Raw genomic sequence first — 11,340 nt, 5'->3', positions numbered from 1 at the left:
CATGGGAAGAGGTCCACTTCCCCTTCCCTGGATTTCCCTCCAGACCTAGCTACCCTTTGCTCAGCTCCTATCTAGAGAGTTGTAAGATCAGGCAATTAACTCTACTGAACAAATGAGAAAATAGTTTTGTAGAGGGTAATTTTCCCTCGGATGTTCTTATTTTTATACCTATCATTGGAGATCGTTTGAAAGGATTGGTATCACGTGCGGGATTTCTGCCATCCTCAGTGCAGCGGAGCAAAGCTTGTTCCTCTTCCGCTCTGTTGCACAGGTTGAATTGACCAAAGCAATGGTGATAGAGAAGCCTAGTCCCCTGCTGGTCAGGCAGGAATTTGTGAGACAGTATTATACACTGCTGAACCAGGCCCCAGACATGCTATATAGGAAATCCATAGGAAAGTGATGTCACAAAACTTCGCCAACTGCCACACCAAGATTCGCCATGTTGATGCTCATGCCACTCTGAATGATGCTGTGGTGGTCCAGGTGATAGGGCTTCTCTCTAATAACAACCAGGCTTTGAGGAGATTCATGCAGACGTCTGTCCTTGCTCCTGAGGGCTCTGTTGCAAATAAGTTCTATGTTCACAATGATATCTTCAGATACCAAGATGAGGTCTTTGTTGGCTTTGTCACTGAGCCTCGGGAGGAATCTGAGGAAGAAGTAGCGGAACCTGAAGAAAGACAGCAGATGCCTAAAGTGGTTATTGATGATTCTGGAACTTTCTATGATCAGACTGTTGTCAGTAATGACATGGAAGAACATTTAGAGGAGCCTGTTGCTGAACCAGAGCCTGATCCTGAACCAGAACCAGAGCAAGAACCTGTATCTGAAATCCAAGAGGAAAAGTCTGAGCCAGTATTAGAAGAAACTTCTCCTGAGGATACTCAGAAGAGTTCTTCTCCAGCACCTGCAGACATAGCTCAAACAGTATAGGAAGACTTGAAGACTTTTCCTTTGGCATCTGTGACCAGTAAGAACCTTCCACCCAGTGGAGCTGTTCTGGTTACTGGGATACCACCTCATGTTGTTAAAGTACCAGATTCACAGCCTCATCCAGAGTCTAAGCCTGAATCTCAGATTCCACCATGGAGACCTCAGAGGGATCAAAGAGTTTGAGAACAATGAATAAATATTCCTCCCCAGAGAGGCCCCAGACCAATTCGTGAGGCTGGTGAGCAAGGTGATGTAGAACCCCGAAGAATTATGAGACACCCTGACAGTCATCAACTTTTCATTGGCAACCTGCCTCATGAGGTGGACAAATCAGAGCTTAAAGATTTCTTTCAAAGCTATGGGAATGTGGTGGAGCTGCACATTAACAGTGGTGGGAAGTTACCCAATTTTGGTTTTGTTGTGTTTGATGATTCTGAGCCTGTTCAGAAAGTCCTTAGCAACAGGCCCATCATGTTCAGAGGTGAGGTCCGTCTGAATGTGGAAGAGAAGACGACTTGAGCTGCCAGGGAAGGGGACCGTCGAGATAACCACCTGCGGGGACCTGGAGACCCTCGAGGTGGGCTGGGTGGTGGAATGAGAGGCCCTCCCCGAGGAGGCATTGTGCAGAAACCAGGATTTGGAGTGGGAAGGGGGATTGCTCCAAGGCAGTGAATTGCTCTTCACTGATCTTCACACAGCAGTTCACACCCTAACTCCTGCAGAATGGTGAATTTCTTCAGCCAGCCTTTGGTATCTTGGAGTATGATCCTAGTCTGTTATAAACTGCTTAAGTTTGTACAATTTTACTTTCATTTTGTGTTAATGGTGTGTGCTCCCTCCCCATCTCTTCCCTCTCCTGACCTTTAGTCCTTCACTTCCAATTTTGTGGAATGATATTTTAGGAGTAACGGATTTTTAAAGAAGAAGAAAAGACTGAATTTCCTTGCTTACTTTGCATATACAGACTGGATTTTTTTTAACAGCCATTTCCCCAAAGGAATGTCTTGCTCATTACTGACATTTGGTATGTTTCATTCATTGGAATATTTCTTACTTATTTTCTACGTGTTTCAAAAGCCTGTGAGAAATATAAGATTTGATAAACATTTTGAAGGTGGGAAAAAGCCCAAATTGTTTCTTCTTTGAGAGTCATGACTACCTTCTGGTGTGGAGAAATTGCCATTGGAAAATTTGACAATTTTGATGCTCACTGGTATGGTTAAAAACTGAATAAAAGGTGTTAATAGAGTTTTTTCTTTTGATATTTGATCACAAAACAATTCTAAAACCTGTTTTTACCATTAAAATTTAAATTGTGAGACAGGTTTTAAATGTCTAGACTGCAACTGATATGCTTTTCTTGAACTCTTAGATTTTTTTGAAGTAGGGTTTTTTCATGTTTAATTTGTATTTGTAAAAAAACAAAAAAATCCCCCAAATGCAAATAACAAAAAAAACAGAGCAAAACTGTTGTGTCTTCTGTTTATCTTTGATTCTAGTCTTGACAATTGTTTAAAGAAAAGTAATAAAAACAATCTAGATTTGTGTTATCAGATTCAGAGTATGTGGGGAATTGTAGAATTCCTCTTTCATCACCTTGTATGTCTTCTGCTAATATTTGTTATGCCTTATTCTAAGATTGAGTCTCAAACTGGAATGCCTTTGAAGACAGATGCTTCTATAGAGGTCCTTTGACCTAAATAGTTCAGCATTCGTATTTTTATTTTGGTATTTAAGCAGATTCCTAATCATAGCCCATAAGAAGGAATGTGACATTAATATTGGACTTTGCTGATGTGCTCAAGTATCTGCAATTTTCTTTCATTAAATCATAGCCACGTGGTCTATTTTGTTATGGTTCTCTTTTTATTCTGATGGGCATGCAGTGGGTGCTTCTTAGAAATGGCCAATTTTTATTAAAATATTTCTGGAAGAAAAAAAACAAAAAAAAAGAAAGGATTGGTATCAGAAAATGATTAAGAATAACTGAATCCATATAGAGTGTGCCTTCTAAACTGGAGCAATATTGCTTGTAAGGGGGTGAAAACTGGTTCTTTGGATGAGGCAGGGCAGTGAATCTTATATATTACAATGGTTTGTAATTTACCTAACAAATTATTATTCTTTAGTGTTCTAGGGAAAGATTTCATTCAAATTTAAATTTTTCTCTATATGAGGCTGACAACTTAAAAAACAGGTTGAGAAATTCTAGTAGAGAATAATGATTCACTAAATACAATATAATTAATTTGTGTACAATATCAGTTAACTAGATATCAATACTGACAAATGATAATGACTTTAAATTCTGCATGATTAAGCGTTGCCTGGCTGAAGAATTTGTCCTGATGCTTTTCTTTTACTATCCATAATTTTGTTGATCTTTTATAATCTTTTGTGTTCTTTGATTATCCTGTGCTAAGATCATTGCAGTTTTTATTAGGGAACTTACTAATGGTAGGAAAAAGAGTCTCAGTTTCTGCTTATGAAACTGCTTTAAGTTCTGATTTAGATAAATGACCTAAATACATAGGAATGGCTTTTTCTTTGTGAATCCTTGTAGCTTATTCTCCCTCCCCCCCTCTCTCTCTCTCTGTCATACACACACACAACTCCATTGTATATTTACATTTTTACAAAGATAAAGTCATTCCCTATTTTAGAGCACATATATATATCAGAAAGATGGCAGCCTCTAGGATTCTTCCCTGAAAACAGAACTATATTTGTTTTGTTTTGGTATTTAGTATAGTTGGGGAATCAGATACTTTGATAAATCAAGTATTCTGGTTTGTTGAAACTCCTTGGTCTTTATACTCTTAAAAACTGAGTACCCAAAAGAATTTTTCTCTGTCAATTATATCCATCAATATTTACTATATTAGAAATTAATACTGTGGCATCTAGAAATATTTACTTACAAATCATTGTAAAATAGCAATAGTATTTGTTATATATGCTATACAGATGATAATATTAAATATTTTTCTGATAAATGACTATATTTTTCAAAACAAGACAAAGTTGTCACACATTTTGGAAACAGCTAATTAATGTCTTACTTAACAAAAGACAGCTAGAGGTTCACAACTGCATTTGCATCCCATTTGTTGTGATGTGTTGTTTTTGGTGGAAGTATATGAAGAAAATCTGGCCTCACCAAGATACATAGTTGGAAAAAGAACCTCATTGTCCCTGTGAAAGGGTCTTGGGGGCACTCCAGAGGTCCTAGGGACTCCTTGAGACTAGCCACTCTTAAGCAGGCCAGCTGAAATGGAGAAATTACCCTAGTTAGACAAGATAAAAGAATGTTCTCTACACCTGCAGTTCTGAGTCACCATTTAAGATCCTTGCCAGCATGTGAATTATGTCACTGATGGCAAAATTGGAAGCCCTGTGTTTGTGGTGTTAGTTGGGGGCAATTTTTACATAAAGTGCCCACTGAAGGAGTGGAATAACCGATTGCAACCTGTGCTTTTAAGTTTCACTAACTTTCCCAGAAATGGAAAGCAATGTTGTTACATCTATATAAAAAGAAATTGAAGAAAAGAAATGTGCACAGAAACAAAATAACCCAAGGAAAAGAAAAATATAAGCTAAAAATTGATGCAGTTATTGGACAGTTTTGCTTGTTAGGGAAAGTGCATTTAGGAGCATGATAAAATATTATGGTAGGTTTATGCCAAAACAGATATTTTCAGCCCTCATAATATCACAATTTCCTCTCTGTAATGTGATTTCTGCTAAGAGTGATATAATTAATGAACAGCATCATCCCTAAGAGTTCTATAGCTGATTCAGACTAAAAAGAAAATAAAAAAATTGACATATGCTTAGAAAAATGAGCATTAAAAGCCTTTATCATGTGCCCTATTCTTATGAGAGACTTTCCATTTTCCATCATACTTTAAAATTACATCCTTTCTTGATTTAGCAAACCATTTAAATATCTATTTCATTAAAAAATGTGAGGCTTTTAAAAGATGGAAAATATATTTAGTCTTCCTTCATTTTTATTATAAAATATTACTGAGAAGAGCAACATCAAAATACAAATAGATGTTTTATATGTACAGAACACATATTTATTTGCATACACCTACATAAAAATACACACACACCCCTACTTGATCTTTTTAATCCATCTACAAAATAGTAAGCTTTTATTTACCAAGGACCCAGTAAAGTGGTGATTGGGGTATTATTCAAATTGACAACAAAGATAAGGGAAACCAAGCTAATCCTCACCACCTTGAACCTAATATTAAATATGACCCCTTCACTTCAAAATGGAATTTTGACCACCCCCATATGCTATGCACTGGTGTCAGAGGGTTTGTCAGTGAACCTTCAAAAGGAAATTGTTTTTTCTACATATTGGTGTTAAAAGAATAGATTCACTGCTTCACTAGAAAATGTATCTGTTGTATGTGCTAGTAACATCACATTCATACTTTAAAACTTATCATTAACCATTTTATCAAGAAATGTTCTAATTAATTTTGTATTTTATAAATTCTTGATTTAAGGCAGACAAATTATTACTTATCAATGGAGCGGTGGAGTAACCTGAAAACTAGACGAATGGCTGTATAGGGGCAAACAAATATTTAAAACCTCCTTGTCAAGAAAATAATCCATCACAACCAAGTGGGCTTCATCCCAGGGATGCAGGGATGGTTCAACATATGCAAATCTATAAATGTAATTCACCATATAAACAGAAGCAAAAACGAAGACCATATGATTCTCTCAATAGATGCAGAAAAAGCATTCAACAAAATTCAACACCCTTTTATGATAAGAGCCCTCAACAAAATAGGCATAGATGAGGCTTACCTAAAAATGATACAAGCCATATATGACAAACCCACAGCCAATATCATACTGAATGGGGAAAATTAAAAGCATTCCCACTTAGAACTGGAACAAGACAAGGTTGCCTACTATCTCCACTTCTATTCAACATAGTGCTGGAAGTCCTGGCTACAGCAATTAGACAAGAGAGCAGAATTAAGGGCATCCAAATGGGACCAGAAGAGATCAAACTCTCACTCTTTGCTGATGACATGATATTATACCTAGAAAACCCCAACGATTCAACCATGAGACTCCTTGAATTGATAAATGAATTTAGTAAAGTCTCAGGATACAAAATCAATACATAGAAATCAGAGGCATTCATATACACCAACAACAGTAAAAGTGAGAACCAAATCGAAGACTCAATTCCCGAAGACTCAATTGCTTCAAAATAGCAACAAAGAAAATAAAGTACCTTGGAATATATTTAACTAAGGAAGTAAAAGACCTCTACAGGGAGAACTATGAAACACTGAAGAAGGAAATAGCAGAGGACGTAAACAGATGGAAGAATATACCATGCTCATGGGTCGGCAGAATCAACATTGTTAAAATGTCTATACTACCCAAAGTGACCTACAGAGTCCACACAATCCCTATCAAAATACCATCATCATTTTTCACAGATACAGAAAAAATAATTTTACACATTGTATGGAACCAGAGAAGACCTCGTATAGCAAAATCAATCCTAGGCAATAAAAACAAAATAGGAGGTATCAGTCTACCAGACTTCAAACTATACTACAAGGCTATAGTTATTAAAAACAGTTTGGGACTGGCACAAGAACAGGGAGATTGACCCCTGGAACAGAACAGAGAACCCAGATATAAAACCATCCAACCATAAAACAAAGCAGACAAAAACATACACTGGGGAAAAGAATTCTTATTCAATAAATGGTGCTGGGAAAACTGGATAGCCACATGTAGAAGACCCACACCTTTCACCTCTCACAAAAATCAACTCACGCTGGGTAACAGACTTGAACCTTAGGTGTGAAGCTATTAGAATTCTAGAGGGAAATGTTGGAAATACTCTTCTAGACATTGGCCTAGGCAAAGAATTTATGAAGAAGACCCCAAAGGCAATCACAACAGCAACAAAAACAAACAAATGGGACCTGATCAAATTAAAAAGCTTCTGCACAGCCAAAGAAACTGTCAAGAGAGCGAACAGACAACCCACAGAATGGGAGAAAATTTTCGCAGGCTACACATCTGATAAAGGGCTGATAACTAGAATCTATTTAGAACTCAGGAAAATCAGCAAGAAAAAATCAAATAACCCCATCAAAAAATGGCCAAAGGACATGAACAGAAACTTTTCAAAAGAAGACAGAATAATGGCCAACAAACATGAAAAAATGCTCAACATCTCTAATCATCAGAGAAATGCAAATCAAAACCACAATGAGATATCCCTTAACTCCAGTGAGAATGGCCTTTATCACAAAGTCCCCAAGCAATAAATGTTGGCATGGATGCAGAGAGATAGGAACACTCCTACATTGCTGGTGAGACTGCCAACCAACTAGTTCAACCTCTGTGGAAAGCAATATAGAGATACCTCAAAGCGATACAAGTAGATCTACCATTTGATTCAGCAATTCCCCTATTGGGCATCTACCCAAAAGGTCAAAAGTCACTTTATGAAAAAGACACCTGCACTCAAATGTTTATAGCAGCACAATTCACAATTGCAAAGCTGTGGAAACAACCTAAGTGCCCATCAATTCATGAGTGGATTAATAAAATGTGGTATATGTATACCATGGAGTACTACTCAGCTTTAAGAAACAATGGTGATATAGCACCTCTTGTATATTCCTGGATACAGCTGGAACCCATTCTACTAAGTGAAGTATCTCAAGAATGGAAAAACAAGCACCACATGTACTCACCAGCAAATTAGTATTAACAGATCAACACCTAAGTGGACATATAGGAATAACATTTATCAGGTGTCGGTCAGGGGGAGGAGGGGATGGGTATATACAAACACAATGAGTAAGAGGTACAACGTTTGGGGGATGGACACGCTTGAAGCTCTGACTCGAGGGGGGAGGGGGAACATGGGCAATATACGTAACCTTAACACCTGTACCCCCATAATACACTAAAATAAAAAAATTAAAATAAAATAAAGGCTGCATAATATTCCAAAAAATAAATAAATAAATAAAACCTCCCGTACTGTGCAGTCACTCACTGCTGACAAAGGCAAAATGCCCTCGGTCACTGCCCAGAGATGTAGCAGACCGTGCTGCATGGAAACTCCTTCTCTGAGCTCCCAGAGGACTCCTTTTTTATTCTGTCCAGCAATTCCTCACAATAACTGTTAGTGAAGGTCAAGGCAGGAAGTGGGAAAAGCCTCCCACATATTGTAACAGGGTACCAAAATTAAAAAATACACTACATTTGGTATTTTCTCAAATTGTTTTCCATATGAAAAGATTAAGTATTATCCAGATAAAATATTTTAGACCTGAATATTTTAGATGGAAAGTCTGAATATGGCCCCACCTGTTTTAAAATGGAACACCTTGCAACCTTTTGGAGGCCACACTGCAGGCTAGCTCCAGAGCTGGACTGCAACAAGTCCTCTGGCTCCCAGCCCTAAACAGGTTCCATTTAAATGCGATGAGTTCCCTTATTATCTAATTTCATTCCAGATGAGCAAACAATTATCAATTGTCACAAATTATCAATGTGAACATTATTTATCAATAATCTATGGATAATGAACTTTAAGTCCTCCCTGTTCACGTTGTAGACATCAATTTTGTGATGGTAATGTGAAGTTATGATGAGGATACATGAGAAGCACTAAGCAGCTAGCACAAGGCAGTTCCTCAGGAAACAGTGTTATTTGTTGTTTACACAAAAATATGTAGTTTGATTTATAGATAGGATCCAATCATGTTCATATAAACAATGATAAAAGAAGATAATATTTTCTATCTCAGCAGCAACTCCTTTAACCCTTGAGTTTTCATGTCCAGTTTAGAACTCTGAACCCAGTGAGAATTCAATAGAACTGATTAATGCAAGATGATCAAAATAGTGTCTTATTCATCAGTATGGACAGACTGATTCAGGGACTCTGAAACAGGCACTGCTTGGTCACATCTGTTACATTTAAATATATGTCATATTTTATTCCCCACTCATCTCAGGCCATTCATTTCACCAAGGTTTGATCAACTTCTTGAATGAAGGGACAACATGAAAAATAGAAACTGATCAGTTCTCATTAGATCCTCATCATTCTGAGATGTCTTAACTTAATCCCATTTCTCTGATCCAGGGAAAATAACTATTTTTTATAGATTCTTAATGTCACTTATGTGAATACACACATATATTACACTATTCTGCATTAAAATCTTTTCTATATTTAACAGCATCTTTTAAAAAACATTAACATTATGCACATTTATCTATTGACGACATACTATTTCCCAATATAACGTCATTGTAACATGCTCCAGGTGCTTCAGATTTTTAAATCATGCAGAAATTTTAAAAACTAATCACAGACACTGTGGAGATATTCTGACTGATTGTGACCACTCTTAATTAATTTGAATGTATTTCTATATTAAGCTTTTTGGTTCAATTTTCAATTAAATCACTACGTATTTACCATGTTTATCTCTTGACGCTAAATTTGATAAAGTATGTATGACTTCATTATCTACCAGTTTCATTCACAAATGCATAAAAGCACACACTATTGCTTACACATACACACACACACACACACACGCACACAAACACAGTAAAAATGAGGGAAAAGAAAATGGTTTATGCCTGCTTCCTTTGTATTTGAATTTAGCTCTTACTAACTTAGGGTCATGGCTTCTTTCCATTACTATAATGATGATGTGTTCTTTTTATATAACTCTTATAAGTACATGGACTTTTAATATGAGATATTACTAAATATGGAGAGTAAAATGATGCACCTTGACACATCCCAAAACCTCTTCATCACCAAGTTCTTAACTGATATTGAAATCACCATTCAGTTTTAATATAGGATTATACCTACTCTAGCATGAATTACATGTCATTTTCATGTAAATTATATATCCCCATCCATCTTCAATTCTAAATACATTAGCACAAATTTCAATTCTTCACTTTAATGTAGCTTAAGACACCTTTTAACTTACTAATTACTGTGACAGTGTCTTTATAAAAAGAAAACATGCCTCATCTTCTTGCCTGTTATCCTTGAGGGAAGGCTGTGTGAGAGATTAGTACAAACCATGCAGTAACATATTTCTTGAGTTGCAATTCTATGTCTCACTATATTCATTTCCTCTCTTCAACTAGTTTCCATTTGGATGTTAAAAAATAGATGTTTTATTGTTTACATAGCCATTTTCACTACTTTTTCTTCAAGAGAATTGTGGTTTTAAAAAGTTGCCATGGTTACACAGGAGTCAGTAGTCAGTTGTGTGTGTTTTTTTTAACTTGCTACACACCAAATAATGATTAAAAAAAACTGAAATTTACAAAATGGGTAGATCCTTAATCTCAGTATTTTCAGGCAATGAATGAATGTTTCTCTACAAAACAGATGCAATAGCTTGCCATTAATTTTACTTCAGCAGAAGTTTCCTATTTGACAATGCTTATCCTAATTCCTACTTCTCTTAGAAAGCCCTTCCCAACTGCCAGAAACCTTACATGCTATATGCACTAATATAAACCACAGGAAAAAAAAAATGTATTTAAAGCCCAGAACCAGAGTAGTGCTCTGGGGGAGGGGAAATTGAAAAGAAATAGATATGAGGGAATTTTCTGAGGACATGGTAATGTTTTATTTCATGATAAGGGTATAAGTTACACAGGTGTATACATTTGTTAAAATTGTACATAGATTTCTTTAAAAGATATGTCACTCTTGAAAGCAAATAATATATTGTGAGATTTATGATATATGCAGAATTTGACTTTAGAAAATACTAACAAAAATAATTTAAAAATGTGTATTTTTAAAAAACCATAGTGTGTATATTAATTATCTGGTGTATTAAATACTTAGATTACCATATTCCACAGCAGAAATTTTGATTAATTAGGTCTAAGATGGAAACTAAGAATTGGCATGCTTAACCATCACAGGTGCCTCTTATGATGATAGTTCACTGGCTCACACTTGGGAAATAATGGGCAGAAAAAAATTCTAAAGAGGGGGCCAAGGAGAAATAAGTCAGATTTCTGGCCGTTGGTTTAACTAGTGATCAATGTGAGGAGATGGACTTCATGCTTAGAGCACTGAGCAGTCACCACAGAACTGGAGAAGTTCATGAGGTTCTAGAAGTTGTGAGTGAAAAGAACTTCCAAAGACTATGAGGTTTTCTAAAATAGGAATTTAGAGTTATCCATTCCTTCCTTTGCTGTATCACAGAGTCTGGCACATAAAAGACATAAGTGTTAGTTGAATGATTAATGTGTGAATGAAGTAGGAATCCATCAGGGTTAAAATAGAGGTTAGGATTTGTTCACCAGAGAAGTATACCAAAC

The 11,340-nt window shown here is 36.2% G+C and overlaps 1 pseudogene; it reads left to right on the top strand.

Annotated features, from left to right (window-relative positions):
- The first annotated feature begins 289 nt into the window (after positions 1 to 289).
- LOC105864314 (ras GTPase-activating protein-binding protein 1 pseudogene) lies at positions 290 to 2,184 on the top strand (annotated as a pseudogene).
- The last annotated feature ends 9,156 nt before the right edge of the window (positions 2,185 to 11,340 follow it).

The sequence above is a fragment of the Microcebus murinus genome, chromosome 8 (genome assembly GCF_040939455.1).
Source record: "Microcebus murinus isolate Inina chromosome 8, M.murinus_Inina_mat1.0, whole genome shotgun sequence".
In the NCBI taxonomy this organism is placed as follows: Eukaryota; Metazoa; Chordata; class Mammalia; order Primates; family Cheirogaleidae; genus Microcebus; species Microcebus murinus.
Note: the sequence above shows the minus strand (reverse complement) of the source record. Positions and strands in the feature narration are given on the sequence as shown.